Here is a 26,395-nt window from a genome sequence, read left to right as displayed (position 1 = left end):
GGCCCTGTTCAATATCATACGCAATCCTCGCGGGCCAGATGATGATCAGAATGAAGAAGATTATGACGGCTCCGAATATCTAAACAAGACCGGGGAGGGTGATATGATATTTGATCGCGACGACCGAATTGATGAAGTCATGAACTATGAACATGACGAAGAAAATGTTGATCTTGAAACAACAAAGACTGGCGAGGTATATATATTTATATAAGCAGCCATCTGGTGATCATCACATGTTTTAAATGACTTCAAGATATATTAACGAATCGATCTTTCTTCTTTCAGCCATCCGGATCGAGCAAATCTTCAGGCAACAGGATGAAAAGAGGCCCGAACAAAAAGTTGAAGGAGGGCGTAAAGTACAATATCGAGGCAATCAGACCTAATGGCGAACCATTCGCGCCTAAGAAGATTGCGGACAAGTTCGTTCGTTAGTGCGGAGTTCTTGTGAAGGACCAACTCCCAATCTCCCTTCAAGAATGGAGAGAGCCAGCAAAGCCACGTCCAGGAGTTACTTTTGTCGACGACAGACAAAAACATTTGCTTTGGGAAATGCTCATGGAACATTTCACCCTACCAGATCATTTCACAGATGCAGATGTGGAGAAAGTCAAGGACGCTGCTCTTAGGAAGATGGCAGTTGCATTCAGGAACCACAAGATTCGTGAATGGGCCAAGTACGTCAACGGAGGAAGGAAGACTCCAGTATTCGAGGGAACACTAGAGAACCAAAGTGCTCATTGGGACGATTTCGTGAAATTCAAGGACTCAGAATTATCTAAGAAACGGTCGAGAATAAACAAGGCCAATGCCGCAAAAAAGGATAAGTTCCATAAGCTGGGGCCAGGTGGCTATGCGGTGGGAATGCCTAAGTGGGATAAGTCTGAGAAAGAGATGCTGGATGCAGGTGTCACTCCAGAAACATTGAGCTGGCCCCCCAGGTGCAGGACTTGGTTCTATGCACATGGGGGGGAGTTGGACCCGAAGATAGGGAAAGTTTCGAAGAAGGCATGTCTGAATGGAGCCGAAGATAATCTACTTGTTGCAATAGAAGAGGCTCGATCCGGGTTGTTCGAGCCCAACAGAGAGAACGACGAGCTTACGCGTGCCCTGGGAAATCCTGAACACCTGGGAAGAACATGAGGAATGGGCGCTATTCCGTGGTATGAGGGGTTTTCGAACTGGAACGCCGACTATAGAACCCGTGCGAGAAAGAAGATTGCGGAGGAGAAGAAGAGGAAGATGGAGGAGGAGCAGAGGAAGCTAGACTATGAACGCCTTCAAGGCCTAGAATCAGCGCACGCGGACTTGGCAATCAAATTCCAGCGGCAGCAGGAGCAGATCGACTCACTTAGCCAGCAAAGGGGGTCTCAGCAGCTAGCAGATGATCCACCAATGGATAGCACCGTCCCATCCATGCCGAGAAGCAGCATGGGTTCCGCCCCGAGCGATGCATTGCTGGATAGCTACCAAGTGGATGACATCATGGAGAACACTAACTGCGAGCTACACTTCAAAATGAAGAACATATCCATGAAGGTGGCGTACGCCCTTGCTTTTACAAATCCCCCCGAGGCAACCTTCCATTGCAACCCAATTCCAGCGGGCTATGCTCGTGTCTTGGTTGATGAGGTGGTGGACCAATATTCGGGGCTAGAGCTTGACATTCCTGGAGGTGACGATGAGCACACACTAGGAGAGGCCAACCATCGTATCATCCTATGGAGAAAGGATTGCATCATCTTTCAAAGGCCACCGACACCGCGTCATCCGACTCCTCGTCGCAGTCCGCCACCGAGTCAGCGGACTCCCGCTCCTCCAAGTCCACCAACGCGTCAGGCCACTCCTCCTCCAAGTCCGGCACAGCTTCAGGCCACTCCTCCTCCAAGTCTGGCACAGCTTCAGGCCACTCCTCCTCCTCCAACTCAGCGACGTTAGCCGTCTTCGCCTCCTCAGCAATCACAGAAGAGAGCCGCCTCAGCTATGGTGCGTAGCTGTACAAGTCGAGGTAGTACTGCAGGTACAGGTGGAGGCAAGTGATTTCAATATGGTCCAAGCCTCGCGCCTCTTCCGCAGAGGCCTTACGACAACTCCGAGGAGGAAAACGTAGCCATATCGAAGGCCGAGGTGGAAGCCCATTTTGCACCGAAACCGCCACCGCCGCCAAGGGAGAAAGTGCCTGTGGAAAAGATTGACCACTTCATTCGTATGGCTAGACCACCAGCTCCAAAGCCTGTTGACACAGACTAGGAGCGCCACCTCAGGAAGTTATATTGAGCACGTCTACGGAAAGAGGCGAGCTCGAGCTCGAGCAAATCAGCTGGCAAAATGAGCGGTAAAACCGTTCCCCAGCTGGGAGAACAGGCGGCGCAATCAATCCCCCCGCTTGTTGTGCCAACAACACATGAGCGTAGGCACACCCAATATTATTGTGGGCAAACCGTTAACGTTCCCGGGGTGGGCGATGTGGTAATAACCGAGGAGCATATTGCGCAGGCTGAATCGATCGGGATCACTGTTGGACAACTCCTCGATATCGAGCCCATGTCTCCGACTAGAGAGGAGGAAATAAAACGGAAATATGCCAGGGGCCAACCTTTGGTCGAGCCAGAGGAGGTCAATAAGCTCCCAACGAGAATGTATGAATTGCATCAATGGTACATGGACATTACCAAGATTTCCAATCGAGATTCCCTCATGGTGAATGTCAATGAGGAGCATTACTACCATAAGAAAGCTGTGACCGTTGAGTATTCAGAACTATTTCAGCTATACAATAAAGACGCACTCGACAAATCTATCGTCAGTTGCTATTGTCTGTAAGTGATTTCTTTCTGTAATTTAAGTCCCAAGCTAGCTGATCATTTTGATCAAGCTACCTGTAATTATCCTCACTATATTCTTTTCTGTGGTATTATGCAGGATGAAGATTTATGAAATGATAAAAGGTGGACGCTATGGCATTGGGTTCGTTGACCCAAATACCATTTATGAATACACATGGAAAATAGATCCATATCACGAAAAATGTGTAGAGGAAAGCATGCTACAGTTCTTCAAGGAACTCAAATACAATGAAGATATACTAGTTCCTTACAACTTCCAGTGAGTCATAGTGTCTTGTACTACAAATTCTGTTTTTCCCTACTAGCTATAGCTACATGTTTTTGCTTACATATGCCCGCTTAATTAAGACATGCAAACGTGTGTGCATGCAGATTTCACTGGATCTTGTTAATCATTAAAGTTGATGAAGGAACAGTTGAAGTACTAGACTTGCTACTTAAGAAAGCAAGTGACTACACCATCGTGAAGGGGATAGTGAACAGGTAATTTCAATCATTATTAACTATATCTCGGCCTATTTAATTAGTTCGTCATTTCCTGATAACAACTATTTAATAACCCATTTATTCATTTTCTTTGTCGGCGGGGCAGGCCTTGGGCAAAGTTCATCAGGGCCACTCCGGGCGCATGGAAACAAAAGCTGAAATGGTATCGACCCAAGGTAAGTAATTAAGTAGTACTAGCTATAGCTGCCATCTCTTTAATTATCATGCTTGATTAATTATTATCTGATAAAATTCTATTCTCGTAAAGGCCCTGAGGCAGGCGCCGGGGAATGATCTATGTGCATACTACGTTTGCGAGAACATTCGCATGATGGCGTCCGAAAGGAGCAAATCTCAAAGACAGGAGTGGGTACGATATCGATTATCAGAACACTATTCACAATTTTTACACCATTACCGATATCTAGTCACACAACTAATACACACGCATATTGATCTCCTTCTTAACAGTTCAAAGAGGTGCGGGACAAGCTCCTAGCACAGGACCGCATAGAAGCAATTCAAGAGGAAATAGCGGGATTTTTGCTCGACCAGGTCATAGATCCCAAAGGAGAATACTATTACCCGCTACCGCCCCCATGAACCACTTCCAATTGTTATCGTGCTCCGAAGGCACCAATTAGCTAGGCTAATGCCACTGGCTCCAAAGGCACCAATTAGGAGAAATTGTATATATATACATGTGTGTATATATGTGTGAATTAATTAACGGTGGTTGTGTGAGACATTCGATGATATATATATATTATGATCTGTTCTACTAGAAATTCTATTTATATATATGCATAACGTGTACAATATGTAGTATCGTAAAATACCAGCAAACAAAAAAGAATTAAATGGAAAACACAAAATTAAATGAAAAAGAAATCATAAACCCAACCCCCCAACATTTTAATACCGGTTGGTGACACCAACCGGTACTAAAGGGCTCCCTGCCCTTGAAGCTGGCTCGTGCCACGTGGTTCCCCTTTATTACCGGTTCGTGCTGAACCGGTACTAAAGGGGGGGGCCTTTAGTGCCTACATTTTAGTGCCGGTTACCAAACCGGCACTAAAGGGCCTTACAAACCGGTGCTATTGCCCGATTCTGCACTAATGATTCCAGTGATTGCCTGTTTTTTCTTTTGGACCACCACCCAGGCTCAAAGGGATCATGAGATTATTCATGCTAGAAACTTCCGTGTGCAGCCACAAGCTAGTATGGGCTCTAGCATAGTTGACTACGTCATGCGAACTCTTAAAGTGGTAGACTAGCAGATGTAGGGGATGTAGGTTGCTACGGTCTACCCGTTCGTAAGGTGCTAGCGCTTCTGAAAGACTATGTCTCGGTCATCCGTTTCTCAAACACCATGTAGTGCGAGAAATCAAATGGAGGCGATCGAGTCTTGTGGGGAAAAGTGCGCAAACCTATGCAGAGTGTATAAACTAATCATGGTTAGCCGTGTCCCCGGTTATGGACATCTTGAGTATCTAGTACCTCGATTATCATGTGAATCTCATCATGTTACTCTAAAATTAATTTTGTTAGGTTTTGTTTAATGATCATGCTTAATTGGGATTGAGAATGCTGTCAACCATTCTCAATGTTTAACAACTACCATGATAGTTAAATAAAATTTATTCCTTCGCAGTAGGGAAAAATTGGCTTTACGCAAAACTGTAACCATAGAGCTTTCCACCAGCCATATATGCATATAGTATAGTCTATTTCATTCCATTACTCTCTATGTGTTATATTGCCAGCATATTCCATGTGCTGACCCGTTTCGGGCTGCAACGTTAATGTTGTAGACTTTTTAGATGACGATTAAGGTGCCTTTAGGTCGTGGTTCTATACTCAGTGATGCCGTTGGAGTTGATGGACTCACTTATCTTCCAAGCCTTCCGCTGTTATCGTTTTTAGATGGCCTTAAGCCATATTTATTGTAATAAGCTCTCTTTTGAGACACTCGATGTAATAAGTGTGTGATTACTACTCTGTTATAAATCCTTCAAGTATTGTGTGGTGTCAGCATTACTTATCAGGGATGACACATGAGCACAGAGATTGGACCGTTTGACGTCTGGTCGCTACAAGATGGTATTAGAGCACACGCTGACTGTAGGACACGACCACTAAGCTAAAGACCCTAGATCACTACTCACTCTCTTCTCATTCTGACCTCTCATCTTTTCTACTCTTTTAGGATGGCGGATGCAAGGAACAAGTTCACGCAACCAGATGAAGATACACCCTTTGGACGTCACTTGAAGGAAGTCACTAGATACCTGAACATAGGAGTACCAAGCTTCACTAGGACCTACAACGCCACTCTACCTAAAGAAGAGCGCTGGATGATTCAAGTTCAAGTTCCAGGAAGGACGTTCATGCCAGTCACTGAGCCCATAGAGTTTTCTTTTGATGCACCAACTTGGAGTCTCGGAAAGAGCATGGCAGCTCACATCGCCATGGGACGCATTGGAGAAGTTTACCGCAATGATCTCAAGGATACTATCTACCAGATTTGTGGGCGCCGAGATGAGCACTGGGAGATGATCAGCACCAGGAAGGATAGATCAGTTGCAGCTTTTATCCAGGAGTTAAACCAACACATTCGACGTCAGGAGAACCAGATGTGCACCGACATGATAGATCTGAGGAAGGCGAGGACAAGAATCAAGGAACTGGAGGAAGAACTCAAGGCTACATGTCGGTGTCAAAACCGGCGGATCTCGGGTAGGGGGTCCCGAACTGTGCATCTAGGCCGGATGGTAACAGGAGACAGGGGACACTTTGTTTTACCCAGGTTCGGGCCCTCTCGATGGAGGTAATACCCTACTCCTACTTGATTAATATTGATGATATGGGTAGTACAAGAGTAGATCTACCACGAGATAAAGGAGGCTAAACCCTAGAAGCTAGCCTATGGTATGATTGTTGTGTATGGAGTTGATTGCCTACGGACTACAACCCTCCGGTTTATATAGACACCGGATAGGGTTAGGGTTACACAAAGTCGGTTACAATGGTAGGAGATCTTGAATATCTGCATCGCCAAGCTTGCCTTCCACGCCAAGGAAAGTCCCATTCGGACACGGGACGAAGTCTTGAATCTTGTATCTTCATAGTCCAGGAGTCCGGCCGAAGGTATAGTCCGGCTACCCGAACACCCCCTAATCCAGGACTCCCTTAGTAGCCCCTGAACCAGGCTTCGATGACGACGAGTCCGGCACGCAAATTGTCTTCAGCATTGCAAGGCGGGTTCCTCCTCCAAGTCCTTCGTAGAAGATTGTAAACACCAAGAGTAGTGTCCGACTCTGTAAAATAAGTTTCCACATATTGCCATAGAGAGAATAATAATATTAACACAAATCAAATCTGCTGACGTATTCCGCAGTGCACTATCACACTACGGCCAAGTCCTTTACTCGAATCATATTTACTTTTCCACCTCAGCATGTTTTGCGAGGCGGTTTCCTTGGCACGTCTTGTCAAAGCAGAGATCGTGTGCCCCCCCTTTACGGGATTCTCATCAATACGGACGTGGGTAACCCAATCGTGCCCGTCAGCATGTTTTCTCGATTAAAGGCGAGTCCCAAACGGTTACGGGGAGGGCTCCTGGTTTTCAATCTCTTATAAAGAGACCAAGGCCTTACTCCTTTTTCCAATCTCAAAACGGGTTCGCCCGTCGCCTCGAGTTCCAACACCCTAGGCTCCAGATTCCAGGCGCTTCGGACCTTCGACAATGTCCGGTTCCGACCTTCAAGGCCGATGGATGCCCTCCTCCGTCACGGAGGAGGACGTGCTAAAGTTGAGAGAGGCTAAGTTCTTGACCACCGAAATTCCGCATAGGTTGCCTGCTCAAGGGCAGGCTATTCCCAGTCCCCGGCCCAGTGAGAGCGTAGTGTTCATGTCTCACTTCCTTCGGGGGTTAGGCTTCCCGATGGATCCCTTCGTGAGGGGGCTGCTGTTTTATTACGGGCTGGAATTTCATGACTTAGCTCCGGAGTCCATCCTCCACATTTCCTCATTCATCATTGTGTGCGAAGCGTTCCTCCATGTTACTCCTCATTTCGGATTATGGCTCAAGACTTTTGGATTGGAGCCGAAGATGATCGAGGGACGGCACGCAGAGTGCGGAGGCGCTGTCATAAGTAAGAATGCTGATGCTCCATGGCCCAAGGGCTCCTTTCAAGAAGAGCTCGGCTTGTGGCAACGAGAATGGTTCTATATAACCGCTCCCAGGAGCGCCAATTGGGCGGCGCCTCCTGCCTTTCGCTCGGGTCCCCCATCACGGCTAGCGTCATGGGTCAACAAAGGATTAGATTGGGGTTTGCCCAAAGACGTGCCCCTGTTACAGGGCCGAATTAAGGATCTCTTGGAAGGAGACCTCAGTTTGGTCAAGGTGATGCAGGTCATGCTGATTCGCCGAATATTGCCCGGCAAACGTCGCCCCCTTCGCCTGTGGGAGTTTAATCCGGAGGGACCGCGAGTTCTCCAGAATTTTATGGGCGCAACGCCCGCGGAGATGTATAGACTGTTCTTCGGATCACAAGAGATGTGTCCGGATTCAACCGAGGACGCAGGCCTAAGCTGCAATCGCCCGGATACTCAAGTAAGCAACCTTGTGCCCGGACCTTCTATCCGTATAATTGTCATAAACTTGCCCCTAAAAGAGCCGTCCTTTTAAACAGGAGTGGATAGCGAAGGCGAAGCTGATCAGGTGTCCGGCTCCCCTTCCTGAAACCAGGCCGTATCCCGTGCTAGTCAGGATGCTGGAGATAATGCCTTTGGAGGGGGAGGACAAGGAAGCTACGGCCTCCTCGAAGGAGGCTGCTCCGAAGGGAGGAACCGACAATTCCTCTCCTAAGGGGAAGAAGAGAGCCGCCTCTGATGACCCGGAAACCATGGCCTCGAAACGGGGGAGAAAATCCTTATCAGAGGGTCCGACGCCGGGGAGTTCCTCGGCCGGACTACGCCCTCAAGGGGATCAGCCCTCCAGCGAGCCGTAAGTAGAGAGAGGTTTTCCTGTTGAGGGATGAGAGAAATCCTTGATTTAAATCTGAGAAGACTAACCGAAATTTTACCTTATAGCTCGGACCTCAGCCCTTCTCAGCAGAGCTCGTCTTCGGGGGATCTTCTTCCGGAGATGATGGAGAGCGGGACGCCCCCCCCCTGCCGTACCGCCTAGCGAGGCGGGCGACCCGGAGGTGTCGTCGTGGAGGGTTTCTCCGAATCCGGCAGGGGTGGAAGATAACTATGTGCCCCCCAAGGCTCTCCGTGTCCGGCCTTCGAAAGAGGTCATAGGGCAAGTCCGGCACCGTCTGGTGCTCGGCCGAAGGAACTAAAGATTCTGCTGGGGCGAGCTTCTATCTCATAAGAGCACCGTGCATTGATGGGCACGGTGATTGAAAGGATTTCATCCGCAGAAAGCGGATTGCATGAGGCCGTCAAAAGTTTACTGACGGGTTTTGAGGTACGATAGATAATGTACACTTTTGTCAGTTGCGCATAAATAAGATGCGCCCTGTGTAGGTAGTAGCCCCTGAGACTCTGCGCGTTGTCAAGAAATGACGGCACGCAGAGGATCATAATCCCAGGTCTAAGATGTCGCCTTTGAATGTAGGTGGCGAGGTGTCCGGAATCAAGCCGAACTGATGATGTAGCCGAACTAAAGCGGCAACTAGACGTGGCAGATGCCGACATCGCGCTTGTCAACAAGCGGCTTGATGAGGCTCAAGGTATGTAATTCTTCGGGCGGCATTAGGTAAGAGGAGCTTCATGCCAGTGTCTTACAATGTGTGTGATTGACGCAGATGGTGCGGCCGCCGTGGAGAATCTTAGGGTAGAACTTGCCCGAGCTAAGGAGCAAGCCAGAAAAAGCGATGCGGCTGCCAAGAAGGCCCTTGAAGAGCTGAGAGCCGAACAGGCTTCTCACTGCTGAAGCAAAGAAGAGATGGCCGAGATTGCCGAGAAGTTAAAGAGCACTGCAGACCGTTGCGAACTTCTTGAGAAAGAAGACCGGGCGAGACAGACGGATTTAGAGAAGGCCGCTGCCGATGCCAACGACGCTCGCTCTACGATGAGAGCTGCGAAAGAGGAGCTGCGTCAGGCCGAACAGATTGCGGATGGAAAGCCCTTTATGCCGCGGAGGAAGTTTTGTGATCCGAAGTTTGCTCCGTTGGACCGGATGTGGAGTGTGGAGGACACCTATCTGGATTTGGCAGCAAGTGCTGCTGATGCGACCGAACACTTTCGAGATCTAGAAGATCGCGAAGTGGAAAAGCTTTTCTGGTCACAGTTCCACAATCCAGAGCGTCCACTGGCAGTGGACGATCGCCTGGCCCAATGGGCCGAACTGAATAGATTGTCCGGACTCGCCATGAAGTACGTCATGGGTCATCTGTGGCCTGGGAGACCGGAGCCGAAGAGTTATTTCAGCTTGGTGCAGCAATTCCTTAACGCGGTGCCGCGTATAAATGCAATGAAGAGGTCAGCATGCATAGAGGGCGCACGGATGGCTCTTGCCCGTGTTAAGACATACTGGGCAGAGATGGAGACCACCGTTGTTGCGTCCCGAGATTCAGACAAAAGCCGAGTACATTCCGAGCACTATTTTCAGGAAGTTCTTGAAGGCGCTCGTGTAATAGAGATGCAGTGCCCGAAAGATGCTATGTTATGATAGCATATGTAATTATAAAGTAATATTTTCATAAATTGTAGTGGCCTTTTTTATACTTGTGCCTCCAAGTATTATTAACACCTTCTATGCGGCCGTTTTAAGATATATATATATATATATATATATATATATAATCTGAAAGATGTCAGTCGTTGGCTTCAGCCCCCACGCACATAGTGCGGGGGTGCTCGCAGAAGACGCATTTTCACACTTAACCCAACGTCTTGGTCCTACAAAGGAGGTGATAGCGCAGCGGGCCAGGCAACCGGACTATAATGCTTTAACACTTTCACTTAGCCATAGGAGTTTGAAAATGAGACTCTTTAGGTAGCTCCTTGGTGGCAACTGCGCTCATCCGAATTCGGGGCGCGTATGTGCCTGACTGGGAAGCGGTCCTTCGTTAAAGCGGAGGAATCCGATAGGTTCCGATCGGTCATCGAGTGGCTGACCAGTCTCACGCTACATCATGACAGTCAGTTTTCGACTTTCTCTACTGAGGTGCTCGCCCTGGCCGAACCGGGGCCACAATCGCAGTAGTTCTCCTGGTGCTACCTTAGCCGATAGAGCGGAACGTAAGGTAGCCGAACTCAGGAGCCGGGCAACCCAACATTTGACCAAAGACATGATTCGGAGATGATGCATATAATGCCAAAACTCGCGACACCGAACACTCCCTAAGGTGTTCGGTCTTTATGAGTGCGGGCCAAACAACACTCTTTATTAAAAAAGCCCCTAGTGTCCAGGTACGTGAAAAAATTCTGACGTGGCCATATGCCAAGACACCAGCCTCCTCCTTGGTTATATTAGAAAGAAAAAACCAGGGGATGTGTAGCAACAAGAGACAGTAAAAAAGGTTTACGCAGGGTCTTAATCTAAAAAGAATCCTTTAGGACGGGTCCCTACTGCATGTCTGCGCCTGTGTCTCCGTTGTGCCGTATCCTGGACGGGCGCCACACGACGTTCATCTGTAAAAGAGAGGAACTGAGTTGAAAACGGGTCATGCCAAAAAAGTTTAAAATAAGCATAAGATATATAAGTTTGAGCTTTATTGTCTCTTATTGTATATGCGTGGAGCCCCCAGTGCGGGGGTATATGGCTTCTAGGCCTGCATCAATGATGATTTTGCGCCGAACTCGTCTATCCGCGTTCGTGGTCTTTAAATGACGTATTTTGAAGTTTTTTGGCCAGTGAGGCCATTTTGCTGTGGGGCTGTCAAAGCGGCCGCACAGTCCTCCGCTTGAGGAGGCGCACTTTAGTGCTTCCCCTTCAAAGAGATGATGCCTCGTGGACCGGGCATCTTAAGCGTAATAGATGCATAATGCGGTATTGCGTCAAAGCGAGCGAAAGCTTCGCGTCCCAGTAGTGCTTGATAGCGACTTGAGAACGGGACGATGTGGAAGGTCAGCTTTTCACGGCGGAGGTTATCGGCAGAGCCGAATGTGACTGTGAGCCGGAGAAAACCCGTACAATGGGTGTCCGGACCAGGTATTACCCCTTGAAATGAGGTTTTGCTGCGGCAGATTCTTGCTGGGTTTATCCTCATGTGCTGGATTGTATCCTGATATATCAGGTTTAGTCCACTGCCGCCGTCCATAAGGACATTTGAAAACTTGAGTCCGCCAATTATTGGATCGAGTATCAAGGCAATCCAGCCTACATTCTTGATATTCCTAGAATAATCTAGCTGATCGAAGATGATCGGTTTTGACAACCAGTGGTAGGACCCTTTGGGCCGTGTGGTGCGTACCTTTACGGGCGCCGCACGTTTTGTTATGTGAAGTGAGTTCACTGTTTTTACTTCTTGTGGGAAGTTCTTTTGTTTCCTGGTGTTCTGCTTTTGGGGTTCGTCCTCGTCTTCGCTTGGCGTGTCGAGCCCCTTGTGTTCGGCATTGAGTCTGCCGGATTGTTTGAAAACCCAGCAGTCTTTGTGGATATGGTTAGCAGGCTTCCCGGGAGTACTGTGTATCTGACATATTCTGTCCAAGATTTTATTTAGGTTGGATGGATTGTCCCTGTTATCCTGGGGGGGCGATTTTTCCTGATTTTGTCGTGAGCCTTTGAATCCGGCATTGACTTCCGTGCTCTTCGGACTTTTGTCCTTAGTCCAGCGACGGTCCTTGTTGCGTCGCGGTTTTCCATTTCCATCCCTGGTTTCGGATGTACTTGGGTTGTTGGGGCTGCACCTTGCCAACCAGCTGTCCTCCCCTGCACAAAAGCGGGTCATGAGGCTTGTTAGTGCGGCCATTGTTCTTGGCTTTTCTTGGCCGAGGTGTCTGGCGAGCCATTCGTCTCGGATATTATGCCTGAAAGCTGCTAATGCTTCGGCGTCCGGACAGTCGACTATCTGATTCTTTTTAGTGAGGAATCTATTCTAGAACTGCCAAGCTGATTCTCCGGGTTGTTGAGTTATGTGACTAAGATCGTCTGCATCCGGAGGGCGGACATAGGTCCCTTGAAAATTTGCTCGGAAAGCATCCTCGAGCTCTTCCCAGCTTCCAATTGTGTTTTCTGGAAGGCTTTTAAGCCAACGCCGGGCTGGCCCTTTAAGCTTAAGGGGTATATATTTTATGGCGTGGAGATCATCTCCTCTAGCCATGTGTATGTTGAGGATATAATCCTCGATCCAGACTCCAGGGTCTGTTGTTCCATCATATGCCTCTATGTTTACGGGTTTGAATCCCTCTGGGAATTCATAGTCCAGGACCTCATCGGTGAAACATTGGGGGTGTGCGGCGCCCTTGTATTTGGGTGTGCCGGATTCTGACAATGGCTTCATAGCATTGCTTACGAGAGCTTTCTTTCTTGGCCCATAAATGGACCTGACTGGGCCATGATGCGAATCCTTAAGTGGGTCGCATGCCGATTTAGGTGCGGCGTCGCTTGCCGCTTTATGGGGTCGTCTATCCGACCGTGTGGCTTTTTCATTTTTTGAATGCGAGGGCTCTAGGGCCTCTTCGTCGAATTCAGGCAGTAGCTTTCTTTTCGGATAGCTTTTAGTGCGGCGACTGTCGCCGTACTTATCTGTGGTATTGATTACGTTGCTCCATCTAATGCGGAGTGCATCTTCCGCTGTTTTTAGCTTCCACTTCTGCTTCTTTAGGCTGCGTGCAGTTGCAACCAGCCTCTCGTGGAGATTCTTCTGCTCCATAGGTTTATTCGGCGTGAGGTTGTCTGGAATGCCGTTTTCGCCGGAGGAGGGATTTTTGGTTTCTCTATCCGTGTTTCCCTGTTCGGATGGTTGCTCTAAGGCCTGCTCGTCGTCTACCGGCTTGCCCTGCTCTATGGCTAGGTTTTTGTCGAGGCGGGGCTTGGGTCGGCGTTTACGCCGACGCTTTGATTGCTTTTCGGGGGGTCGATCTCCCGTCCCATCCCCTTTTTCCTCGTTGTCGCTTCCTTTAGGGGTATCCAGCATGTACACATCGTGAGATGAGGTCGCTGTCCAATGCCCTATGGGCGTTGGTCCGTCGGTATCTCTTGCATCGTCATCCATGCTGTCGATGTCTCCGGAGTCGAAGTTGAGCACGTCGTTTAAATTGTCAACAGTGGCTACCAAGTGGGTGGTGGGTGGGCTTTGAATTTCTCCGTCGTCCGTATCCCATCCTCGCTGACCATAATCCGGCCAGGGCTCTCCTGATGAAGAGAGAGACTTTAGAGAATTCAGGATGTCGCCGAAGGGCGAGTGCTGAAAGATGTCCGTGGCAGTGAACTCCATTATTGGTGCCCAATCGGGTTCGATCGGCAGGGACGCGAGGGGTTCGGAGTTCGGAGAGGAATCCGGCTCCTTGGAGTCACGGGCCGTGCAGACTGCGGGGCTGGAGTTCGGCTCAATCGCCTCTGAGATCGCAGCCCCTGAGGCAGCGTCTAACCGCTGATCCTCGATCGGTGCAGTAGGCTCCAAATCAATGGTCGGGACCGATGCGTGTGCGGCCTCCAAGGCGCTGTTCGGTGGCAGAGCTATATCATGCCCATCGAGACAGTGTGGCGCGCTTGGCTGTGGCTCGAATCCGTCGAAGATCAAGTCCCCGTGGATGTCAGCCATGTAGTTTAGGCTTCCAAACCTGACCTGATGGCCAGGGGCGTAGCTTTCGATCTGCTCAAGGTGGCCAAGCGAATTGGCCCGTAGTGCGATGCCGCCGAAGACGAAGATCTGTCCGGGGAGAAAAGTCTCACCCTGGACTGCATCGTTGTTGATGATCGAAGGAGCCATCGGGCCTAAAAGCAATGACACAGAGGAACTCTCAATGAAAGCACCAATGTCGGTGTCAAAACCAGCGGATCTCGGGTAGGGGGTCCCGAACTGTGCGTCTAGGCCGGATGGTAACAGGAGACAGGGGACACTTTGTTTTACCCAGGTTCAGGCCCTCTCGATGGAGGTAATACCCTACTCCTGCTTGATTAATATTGATGATATGGGTAGTACAAGAGTAGATCTACCACGAGATCAAGGAGGCTAAACCCTAGAAGCTAGCCTATGGTATGATTGTTGTGTATGGAGTTGATTGCCTACGGACTACAACCCTCCAGTTTACAGAGTCGGTTACAATGGTAGGAGATCTTGAATATCCGCATCGCCAAGCTTGCCTTCCACGCCAAGGAAAGTCCCATCCGGACACGGGACGAAGTCTTCAATCTTGTATCTTCATAGTCCAGGAGTCCGGCCAAAGGTATAGTCCGGCTACCCGAACACCCCCTAATCCAGGACTCCCTCACTACACGTGAAGATTATGAAGAGGAAATCAAAGTATTAGTGGAGAAGAATGACGATCTGATCAAGAAGATCGGAATATTTATGGGAGGCCCTATACCAGTAAAAGAAGAAGAAGAACCCAAGGCGATTCGCCCGGAAGACTACATCATCGTCGACGACACCGACTCAGATCCAGAGGATAGCGATGATGAAGCTGGAGCAGATATCATGGAATCTACAACCTAAGAATATTTCTAGTAGACCACCCCAATAGTAGTAGTAGTCCACCATGTAAATATAGTAGTCCGAGCACTTTTGCGATAGTTGGATCGATTGTATGCCCTTGTTTGATTGGTTGAATGAAGTGAATTGTTTGCTTTTGCCTCATGTGCATATGGGTAGTGTTTTCTCTTTAGACCCCCTCTATTCTTAAATCTCATCTGTTCTAAACCCTCAGATGCGTCCGAGACATGACCTCAGATTTACCTTCCCACTGGAGCTCACCCAGTTGATCCAGCAGCAGAACACATTGATGCAGTTGCTAGTCCAGAATCAGAATCAGGGGAACAACAACAACAGCCCACCACCACCACCACCACCTGTTGATCACTTAGCCCGTTTCTTAGGCTGAATCCGCTGGTGTTCTCCAGTAGCACCGAGCCGATAGTAGAAGATGATTGGCTCCGTAAGACAGCTAGAGAGTTGACCACGACAGGATGCACATATGCGAAAAAGGTGAAGTTTGCCGCACATCAGCTTGAAGGACCCGCAACATCATGGTGGGAGAATTTCACAGCCACTTTCCCTGTCGACACTGTCACGTGGGACCAGTTTTAGTAGGCTTTTCGTACTGCCCATGTTTCAGCAGGAGCTATGTCCATGAAGAAGCGAGAGTTTCGCAATTTGCGCCAAGGAGGACGGACAGTTGGCCAGTATGTGGAGGACTTTAGTAAGTTAGCACGTTATGCCCTACATGACGTTGCTACGGATGCAGCTAAGCAGGGGAAGTTTCTGGAAGGACTGAATGATGAGTTGAGCATGCAGTTGATGGTAGCAACCTTCAACAACTACCAGGAGTTGGTAGATCGTGCTCTCATGATTGAAGGGAAGCAGCAGCAGATTGAGAATCGCAAGAGGAAGTATGGACAAGGGAAGTACGATTCAGGAGCTCAGCAAAAGCCACGTTTTACCCCTAGACCGGGAGGACATTTTAAGCATACCCATGGAGGAGGTAGCTCGCACAGTCACAATGGCACCAAGAATGGTAATGGGAATGGAGGAAGCAATGGCCAGAACCGCACCAACCCATCAACCCCAGCCAAGAGAGACCTGAGCCAAGTCACTTGCTTTAAGTGCCAGAAGACCGGACATTATGCCAATGAATGTCCTAAATCCCAGAATGGAAATGGCAATGGAAGCTCTCGGAAGAAGCTGAACCCTTTCAACAGGGGACAAGTGAACCACGTTAACATGGAGGAGGTTGAAGAGCAGCCGGATGCAATAATCGGTAAGTTTTTGGTTAAGTCATTTACTGCACTCGTTCTTTTTGATACTGGTGCATCGCATTCATACATATCAAGGGGATTTGTGGATAAGTATAAACTACCAACCCAAGCCCTTAGATCACACATGTTAGTAACCTCACCTGGAGCAGAGTATATGGCTAGCCTATGATGTGATCGGTTACCATTAAGGATTGGTAACTACGTATTTCCCTCAGACCTAATAGTGTTGGAATCTCAAGGATTGGATGTGATATTAGGCATGGATTGGTTAACAAAGTACGAAGGAAATATTGAATGTGCCAGTAAGTCAATTTTGCTCACCACCCCAGAAGGAAGAAGGATCAAGTATGTATCCCGGCATGTGCCAAAGAGGACTCAAGTAAATTGTTTAACAGGAGTTCTGCAGGAGGAGGTACCCGTGGTGAAAGATTTCCCTAATGTATTTCCAGAAGAATTGCCAGGCATGCCATCGGATAGAGATATTGGGTTTTTTATTGAGCTTTTGCCAGGCACAGGGCCAATATCAAAGAGACCGTATAGGATGCCCGCAAAGGATTTGGTGGAGATTAAGATGCAGATTAAGGAGTACTGGATAAGGGATATATTCGCCCAAGTTCTTCACCTTGGGGATCGCTAGTACTTCTAGTGGAGAAGAAGGATGGATCGTTAAGGATGGTTGTTGATTATCGAGGATTGAATGAAGTAACCATCAAGAACAAGTACCCACTACCGATGATCAATGATCTGTTTGATCGATTGCAAGGAGCTAAGGTATTTTGCAAGATCGATCTACGATCAGGATACCACCAGTTGAAGATTCGAGAATAGGATATACCTAAGACGACTTTTACCACCAGGTATGGGCTGTACGAGTATACCGTTATGTCATTTGGTCTGACTAATGCACCTGCATATTTTATGAACATGATGAACAAAGTGTTTATGGAGTTTTTGGATAAGTTCATCGTAGTGTTCATTGATGATATCCTGGTTTACTCGAAGAATGAAGAGGAGCATAAGGAGCATTTGCGTTTGGTTCTTGGAAAGCTCAGAGAACATCAATTATATGCCAAGTTTAGCAAATGTGAGTTTTGGTTGAAGGAAGTTGGATTTCTCGGACACGTTATATCGGGAGAAGGTATAGTAGTAGATCCCGCTAAAGTTGAAACCGTGACCAATTGGAAAGCCCCAACAACAGTTGGAGAGATCCGGAGTTTTCTTGGACTCATAGGATACTACCGGAGATTCATTGAGAATTTCTCAAAGATTGCGAAGCCTATGACAGAGATGTTGAAAAAGGATACCAAGTTCATATGGACTAAGGAATGTGAGGCCAGTTTCCAGGAGTTGAAGAAATGTTTGGTTACATCACCTGTGTTGATTTTGCCAGATCAGACCAAGGATTATGAGGTGTATTGCGACGCTTCACGTCGAGGACTTGGAGCAGTGCTTATGCAGGAAGGAAGAGTTGTTTCATATGCCTCACGACAGCTCAAACCTCATGAGTTGAATTATGCTACACATGATTTGGAGTTAGCAGCCGTAGTGCATGCATTGAAGACATGGAGACATTTTCTTATTGGAAACCATTGTGAGGTGTACACGGATCACAAGAGTTTGAAGTATATTTTCACGTAGAAGGAGTTGAACCTCAGGCAAAGGAGATAGTTGGAGCTCATCAAAGATTATGATATGAGATTGCATTATTACCCCGGAAATGCTAACGTAGTAGCTGACGTGTTGAGCCGTAAAAGTCATGTCAACACCTTAATGACGGGAGATTTACCAAGGGAGTTAGCCGAGAATCTTCGTGAGCTATGGTTGGAGATAGTTCCGAGAGGCTATGTAGCAGCATTGGAGATTCAGTCTACTTTGGTGGATAAGATCAGAGAAGCTCAAAGGACTGACAAGGAGATTGCCTCTATTAAGGAGAAAATGACCAAAGGAAAAGCTAAGAGATTTCGTGAGGGTGAACACGATACCTTATGGTTTGAAGACCGTATTTATGTGCCTAATGATTCGGAAATCAGGAAGTTAATTCTGCAAGAGGCCCATCATTCACCATATTCGATTCACCCAGGAATTACCAAGATGTACTTGGATTTGAAGGATACTTTCTGGTGGACCAGAATGAAGAAGGATATTGCGGAACATGTAGCAGTTTGTGATGTATGCCAGAGAGTAAAGGCAGAGCATTAGAAGCCAGCGGGATTGCTACAGCCATTGCCGATACCCAAATGGAAGTGGGATAAGTTAGGCATGGATTTTATTACGGGTTTACCCAGAACTCGTTCAGGCTATGACTCAATATGGTTTGTAGTCGATCATTTGACAAAGGTAGCTCATTTCATTCCAGTAAAGACTACCTATACTAGTGCAAAGTTGGCAAAGATATGCATGACCAGAATCGTATGTCTGCATGGAGTTCCAAGGACCATTGTCTCAGATAGGGGAACCCAATTCACCTCAAAGTTCTGGAATCAGTTGCATGAAACTTTGGGTACCAGACTGGAGTTTAGTACAGCTTTCCATCCGCAGACAGATGGACAGACCGAGAGAGTCAATCAGATTTTGGAGGATATGCTAAGAGCTTGTGCGCTAGATTATGGATCTAGTTGGGATGAGAATTTGCCATATGCAGAGTTCTCTTACAACAACAGTTATCAATCCAGTTTGAAGATGGCCCCTTTTGAAGCCTAGTACGGAAGGAGGTGCAGGACCCATTGTCATGGGATGAAGTTGGAGACCGCCAGTTGTTTGGACCGGATCTGATTAAGGAGTCTGAACAGAAAGTAAAATTGATTCGCGATAGGCTCAAGGTAGCCCAGTCCAGGCAGAAGAGTTATGCAGACTCAAAACGCAAGGAGACAGTTTACGAAGTCGGAGACCGAGTATATCTTCGAGTATCACCACTTCGAGGAGTTAAGCGCTTTGGAGTTAAGGGAAAATTAGCGCCACATTTTGTAGGCACATACGAAGTTATGGAGCCTATGGGAGAAGTTGCCTATAAGTTGGAATTGCCGGAAGGATTGTCAGGAGTTCACGACATATTCCACGTTTCCCATTTGAAGAAGTGCCACGTGGAGAGGGCTGATATATCGCTGAGAGATACAGTGCCACTGGAAGCGATTCAGTTGGACACTGATTTGACCTATGAGGAGAAACCAGTTAAGATTTTAGAGTATGCCAGTCGAGTCACCCGCAGCAAGGTTATCAAGTTTTGCAAAGTTTAGTGGAGCCACCACACGGAGGATGAAGCCACCTGGGAGCGAGAGGATGATTTGCTGAAGGACCACCCTCACCTATTTTCTAGCCAACCCGAATCTCGAGGGCGAGATTCATCTTAAGGGGGTTAGGTTTGTAACATCCCAAATTTTCAATTTGGAATGTTATACACTAGATCATCATTTCATACCATATTTTATTGCATTTTGGTTGATCCTAGAAATTTTACGCAACTCAAGGACCCTCGGAGAGAGTTGGGGATTTCGTTATTTTCATATTTGAGTTTTTCTCAAATTTTTAAAATAGGATCATTTGATTTTATTTATTTTATGTTCAATTATTTATATTACAAAAATATGAGAGAGGGAATAAAATGACTTTCCCAAAATAAAGAAATATTGAGGATTTAATAAAAAAATCAAATAAGATTTTATTTTGGTTTTTTTTGCTATTTTATTTGAATTTAGGAAAAATGCGCGTTTTTCAAAATTGCATTTAGGCCCCAAATAAATGTTCCTCCTGTGCGGCTTGATTTTAGAAGCCGGGGAAAATTTATTTTGATATTTTTGGAGTCCGTTTAGTATTCCTTTTGTTTTTTTCTGAGCGTAACTATATACAAAAACACGCTACCGACTTACTAGGCCATGCCTGACCTGGACTCCCGGCCCGGCCGGCTTTATATAGCCGAGAGGCCCAGCCGCCACACCCCCCCACCAAAACCCTAGCCCGCTGCCGCCCCTAGCACGCGCCGCCGCCGCCCTAGCGCGCCGCCGCCCGCTGTCGCTGCCTCGCCGCCCCGCCGCCGCCACCGGAGGTAGTTTATTTTCGCCGCCGGTTTTTTTAGAAAACTGATCGGTTTTTCCATCGGTTTTGTTCGTTTTTTTAGGTTTGTTTTTCTAAAATAGATCGGTTTTTCCGGTTTATTTATTTAGCGAGCGTTCGCCCGTTTGTTTGTTTTAATGAACGTTCGTCATTTTTCTTTTTCTCGGATTTAATCAGCGGTTTTTCTGATCGCGATCTCTAATCCGATGTTCGTTTTAGTATAACTTTTCGCTCGTTTATCGGAATTTGGCGATTCAAGCACCCGGAGTTTCATCTCGAAACTCTCTTTCCGTTTAACCAACTCAAACAAGTTTTTGCCACTGTAAAAATTGCCCTAGATCCAGAATAGTAAACAAAGCCTGTTTGTTTTGCCGTTTGTCTTTCGTTGCTTCGTTCGATTTGGTTCTTTTTGCCAACTGGAGTTCTTAAGTTGAACTTTCTGGTTAGTTCTCTTATTTTGGGTTTTACCTGTGCATTAGTTGAGTACTTATTTTATGCTTGTTTGTTTGCGATAGAGTACCCGGAGTGCGTCGCTTGCTACTTCGAATCGCTAGGTTTTATGGATCATCAGCAAGGCAAGTAACACTTTGATTATACTTCCAATTACCCAGTTTTATTGCATTAGATCAACTCTCACACATTGCATGATTAGGATCTAATTAAATTGTGGGTTTGGGATGTAGTTGAGGTAGTACCTATTACCTGTTATTATCAAACCTTTGGGAGTTACTTCTACGTTTGCTTTATGCCATGCTATGCTAGTAGACGTGGATTGGGTGAGTGAAATCCATGAAAGATGTGAGATTGTTAAATTAAAAGGTTTATCTAAGGTGGCAACTTAAATACACATCTGGGGTGGATTGAGGCATCTGGGTATTCTAGTGATTGCCTGTTTTTCTTTTGGACCGCCACCCAGGCTCAAAGGGATCATGAGATTATTCATGCTAGAAACTTCTGTGTGTAGCCACAAGCTACTATGGGCTCTAGCATAGTTGACTACTTCGTGCGAACTCTTACAGTGGTAGACTAGCAGATGTAGGGGATGTAGGTTGGTACGGTCTACCCGTTCGTAAGGTGCTAGCGCTTCTGAAAGACTATGTCTTGGTCATCCGTTTCTCAAACACCATGTAGTGCGAGAAATCAAATGGAGGCGATCGAGTCTTGTGGGGAAAAGTGCGCAAACCTCTGCAGAGTGTATAAACTAATCATGGTTAGCCGTGTCCCCGGTTATGGACATCTTGAGTATCTAGTACCTGGATTATCATGTGAATCTCATCATGTTACTCTAAAATTAATTTTGTTGGGTTTTGTTTAATGATGATGCTTAATTGGGATTGAGAATGCTGTCAACCATTCTCAATGTTTAACAACTACCATGATAATTAAATAAAATGTATTCCTTTGCAGTAGGGAAAAATTGGCTTTATGCAAAACTGTAACCATAGAGCTCCACTAGCCATATATGCATATAGTATAGTCTATTTCATTCCATTATTCTCTATGTGTTACATTGACAGCATATTCCATGTGCTGACCCATTTCAGGATGCAAAGTTAATGTTGCAGACTTTTCAGACGATGATTAAGGTGCCTTTTGGTCGTGGTTCTATACTCAGTGATGCCGTTGGAGTTGATGGACTCACTTATCTTCCAAGCCTTCTGTTGTTATCGTTTTTAGATGGCCTTAAGCCATATTTATTGTAATAAGCTCTCTTTTGAGACACTCGATGTAATAAGTGTGTGATTGCTACTCTGTTATAAATCCTTCAAGTACTGTGTGGTGTCAGCATTACTGATCCAGGGATGACACCTGAGCACAGAGATTGGACCGTTTGAGATCTGGTCGCTATAGACAAAAACCAAGCTTTAGCACGACATCTAAGCGAAAAAGGAACTAGCTTCAATTTAACAATATCGTTATCCACATCTTTCTTCTTTTGCATATCACACAAATCAACGAAGCTATTTAGATTGGTAGCGGCATCTTCACTAGGAAGGCCGGAAAATGGATCTTTCATCACAAGATTCAGCAAAGCGGCATTAATTTCACAAGATTCAGCATCGGTAAGAGGAGAAATCGGAGTGCTAATAAAATCATTGTTGTTGCTATTGGTAAAGTCACACAATTTAGTTTTATCTTGAGCCATCGTGACAAGCAAGCAATCCAACACACAAGAAAACAAAAAACAAGTGGGCAAAAAGAGGCAAGTAGAGAAGGAGAGGGGGGATAGATAGAGAGGGCGAATAAAACGGTAAGGGTGAAGTGGGGGAGAGGAAAACGAGAGGCAAATGGCAAATAATGTAATGCGGGAGATAAGGATTGTGATGGGTACTTGGTATATTGACTTTTGCGTAGACTCCCCGTCAACGGCGCCAGAAATCCTTCTTGCTACCTCTTGAGCATTGCGTTGGTTTTCCCCGAAGAGGAAGAGATGATGCAGCAAAGTAGCGTAAGTATTTCCCTTAGTTTTTGAGAACCAAGGTATCAATTGAAGGAAATATGCCCTAGAGGCAATAATAAAGTTATTATTTATTTTCTTATATCATGATAAATGTTTATTATTGATGCTAGAATTGTATTAACCGGAAACATAATACATGTGTGAATACGTAGACAAACAGTATGTCACTAGTATGCCTCTACTTGACTAGCTTGTTGAATCAAAGATGGTTAAGTTTCCTAGCCATAGACATGAGTTGTCATTTGATTAACAGGGTCACATCATTAGAGAATGATGTGATTGACTTGACCCATTCCATCAACATAGCACTTGATCGTTTAGTTTGTTGCTATTGCTTTCTTCATGACTTATACATGTTCCTATGACTATGAGATTATGCAACTCCCGTTTACCGAAGGAACACTTTGTGTGCTACCAAACGTCACAATGTAACTGGGTGATTATAAAGGTGCTCTACAGGTGTCTCCAAAGATACTTGTTGGGTTGGCATATTTCGAGATTAGGATTTGTCACTCCGATTGTCGGAGAGGTATCTCTGGGACCACTCGGTAATGCACATCACTATAAGCCTTGCAAGCATTGCAACTAATGAGTTAGTTGCGGGATGATGTGTTATGGAACAAGTAAAGAGACTTGCCGGTAACGAGATTGAACTAGGTATTGAGATACCGACGATCGAATCTCGGGCAAGTAACATACCGATGACAAAAGGGAACAACATATGTTGTTATGCGGTTTGACCGATAAAGATCTTCGTAGAATATGTAGGAGCCAATATGAGCATCCAGTTTCCGCTATTGGTTATTGACAAGAGACGTGTCTTGGTCATGTCTACATAGTTCTCGAACCCGTAGGGTCCGCACGCTTAAAGTTCGATGACGGTTATATTATGAGTTTATGTGTTTTGATGTACCGAAGGAGTTAGGAGTCCCGGATGAGATCGGGGACATGACGAGGAGTCTCGAAATGGTCAAGACGTAAAGATCGATATATTGGACGACTATATTCGGACATCGGAAAGGTTCCGAGTGATTCGGGTATTTGCGGGAGTATCAGGGAGTTACGGGAATTCGTATTGGGCCTTAATGGGCCATACGGGAAAGGAGAGAAAGGCCTCAAAGGGTGGCCACACCCCTCCCCATGGGCTGGTCCGAATTGGACTAGGGAGGGGGTGCGCCCCCTTCCTTCCTTCTCCTTTTCCCTTCCCTTTCCTTCCCTCCTACTCCTACTACATGGAAGGGCTCCTAGTTCTACTAGGAAAAGGAGAATCCTACTCCCGATAGGAGTAGGACTCCACTAGGGCGCGCCATAGAGAGGGCCGGCCCTCCCCCTCCTCCACTCCTTTATATACGGGGGCAGGGGGCACCCCAAAGACACAACAATTGATCTCTTGATCTCTTAGGCGTGTGCGGTGCTCCCTCCACCATAATCCACCTCGATCATATCGTAGCGGTGCTTAGGCGAAGCCCTGCGTCGGTAGAACATCATCATTGTCACCACGCCGTCATGCCGACGAAACTCTCCCTCAACACTCGGCTGGATTGGAGTTCGAGGGACGTCATCAAGTTGAACGTGTGCAGAACTCGAAGGTGCCGTGCGTTCGGTACTTGACCGGTCGGATCGTGAAGACGCACGACTACATCAATCACGTTGTGCTAACGCTAACGCTTTCGGTCTACGAGGGTACGTGGACAACACTCTCCCCTCTCGTTGCTATGCATCACCATGATCTTGCATGTGCGTAGGAAATTTTTGAAATTACTACGTTCCCAAACAGTGGCATTCGAGCCAGGTTTTATGCGTTGATATAATATGCACGAGTAGAGCACAAGTGAGTTGTGGGCGATATAAGTCATACTGCTTACCAGCATGTCACACTTTGGTTCGGCGGTATTGTTGGATGAAGCGGCCTGGACCGACATTACGCGTACGCTTACACGAGACTGGTTTTACCGACGTGCTATGCACACAGGTGACTAGCGGGTGTCAGTTTCTCCAACTTTAGTTGAACCAAGTGTGGCTATGCCCGGTCCTTGCGAAGGTTAAAACAGCACCAACTTGACAAACTATCATTGTGGTTTTGATGCGTAGGTAAGAACGGTTCTTGGTAAGCTCATAGCAGCCACGTAAAACTTGCAACAACAAAGTAGAGGACGTCTAACTTGTTTTTGCAGGGCATGTTGTGATGTGATATGGTTAAGAAGTGATGAGATATAAGTTGTTGTATAAGATGATCATGTTTTGTTGAAGTTATCGGCAACTGGCAGAAGCCTTATGGTTGTCTCTTTATTGCATAAGATGCAAGCGCCAAATAATCGCTTTACTTTATCGCTATGCGATAGCAATAGTTGGCGAGACGACCATGTGACGACACATTGATATAGATCAAGATGATGGAGATCATGGTGTCATGCCGGTGATGATGGAAATCATGACGATGCTTTGGAGATGGAGTTCAAAGGCACAAGATGATGATGGCCATATCATGTCACATATTTTGATTGCATGTGATGTTTATCTTTTATGCATCTTATCTTGCTTTGATTGACGGTAGCATTATAAGATGATCTCTCACTAAATTTCAAGATAAAAAGTGTTCTCCCTGAGTATGCACCCTTGCCAAAGTTCGTCGTGCCCAGACACCACGTGATGATCGGGTGTGATAAGCTCTACGTCCATATACAACAGGTGCAAGCCAGTTTTGCACACGGAGAATACTCAGGTTAAACTTGACGAGCCTAGCATATGCAGATATGGCCTCGGAACACTGAGACCGAAAGTTCGAGCGTGAATCATATAGTAGATATGATCAACATAGTGATGTTCACCATTGAAAACTACTCCATTTCACGTGATGATCAGTTATGGTTTAGTTGATTTGGATCATGTGATCACATAGAAGATTAGAGGGGTGTCTTTCTAAGTGGGAGTTCTTAAGTAATATGATTAATTGAACTTAAATTTATCATGAACTTAGTCCTGGTAGTATTCACCGCTAGGTGACAAACCTATTGCAGGAGCAGATGCAAATCTTATGAACGTTTGGCTAGCTCAATATGATGACTACTTGATAGTTTAGTGCAACATGCTTAACAGCTTAGAATCGGGACTTCAAAGACGTTTTGAACGTCATGGATCATATGGATGTTCCAGGAGTTGAAGTTAATATTTCAAGCAAATACCTGAGTTGAGAGATATGAAGTCTCCAACAAGTTCTATAGCTAAAAGATGGAGGAGAATAGCTCAAGCAGTGAGCATGTGTTCAGATTGTCTGGGTACTACAATCGCTTGAATCAAGTGGGAGTTAATCTTCCAGATAAAATAGTGATTGACAGAATTCTCTAGTGACCATCACCAAGTTAGTAGAACTTCGTGATGAACTATAATATGCAAGGGATAATAGAAACGGTTCCCAAGCTCTTATTGATGTTGAAATCGACGAAGGTAGAAATCAAGAAAAGCATCAAGTGTTGATGGTAAACAAAACCACTAGTTTCAAGTAAAGGGACAAAGGGAAGAAAGGGGAACTTCAAGAAGAACGGCAAGCAAGTTGCTGCTCAAGTGAAAAACCCAAGTCTGGACCTAAGCCAGAAACTGAGTGCTTCTACTACAAAGGGACTGGTCACTAGAAGTGGAACTACCCCAAGTAATTGGCGGATAAGAAGGATGTCAAAG

The sequence above is a fragment of the Triticum urartu genome, chromosome 3A (genome assembly GCF_056163025.1).
Source record: "Triticum urartu cultivar PI428250 chromosome 3A, HENAU_Tu73, whole genome shotgun sequence".
In the NCBI taxonomy this organism is placed as follows: Eukaryota; Viridiplantae; Streptophyta; class Magnoliopsida; order Poales; family Poaceae; genus Triticum; species Triticum urartu.
The sequence above is the reverse complement of the archived record's forward strand: the minus strand, read 5'-3'. Positions refer to the sequence as shown.